The sequence below is a fragment of the Sesamum indicum genome, linkage group LG3 (genome assembly GCF_026168435.1).
Source record: "Sesamum indicum cultivar Baizhima isolate 11 linkage group LG3, ASM2616843v1, whole genome shotgun sequence".
NCBI classification, from domain to species: domain Eukaryota; kingdom Viridiplantae; phylum Streptophyta; class Magnoliopsida; order Lamiales; family Pedaliaceae; genus Sesamum; species Sesamum indicum.
In genome coordinates this window covers 19,193,622-19,194,319 of record NC_142659.1, presented here as the reverse complement: position 1 = coordinate 19,194,319, position 698 = coordinate 19,193,622, and the positions used below count along the sequence as shown (strand labels likewise).

Sequence of the window (698 nt, the reverse complement as noted above, 5' to 3'; positions counted from 1 at the left end):
GACGGACACAGAAGTAGTGGAAAAATGCATCCAATAGATGATTAACGAAATTGCAATTTTCCATCGGCTTTCCGGACGTTGTTAGTTTTATTGGACATACATTTTTCTAGGCTTCAACAATTTGGAAATGCGTCATAAAATTTGGAATGACATTTAAAATCGTCCCATATATAGAGTCGATTTTCGTTAGGAATTTGGTTTGAAATGGTTTTTCGATGATTATTTTTTTGGGACAGAGTTGTCCGAGTCTTCGTCTGAGATTTGCTCAAGTACCAAGTAGTAAGCACAACAAAAATCAAGGGTAATGGTTAGGGGATTTGAACCCGACGTGAATCGAACACGCAACCTTCTGATCTGGAGTCAGACGCGCTACCATTGCGCCACGGATCCCTTTGCCTTCTTGATCATCTCATTTCGATAGTAGTATACCAAATCTTCTCTGTTGTCCGTTAATTCTTTTAGGAAAATACAGTAATTTACTCTTAAACACTAGGAAAATTAATTATTAAAATAAAACAATTAAATACTACAGTAACTTAATTTACTACGTATAGTACACAGTCAGTTTCGGTTTTTGCCAATGTGGCTTGAAGATAGATGCAAATTCACTTTTAATCTTCTGATAATATGATCAAGTGCATTTCCATGTTTGTAATGAGAGATACTTATAAATTTATTTTTTGGTATTTGGGTTTGTT

General features: G+C 34.8%; 1 non-coding gene across 1 annotated transcript; it reads right to left on the bottom strand.

Moving 5' to 3' along the window:
* Positions 1-318: 318 nt before the first annotated feature.
* TRNAW-CCA (transfer RNA tryptophan (anticodon CCA)) lies at positions 319-390 on the bottom strand. The gene has a single exon. It is a non-coding gene; the product is annotated as a tRNA-Trp (tRNA).
* Positions 391-698: the final 308 nt, after the last annotated feature.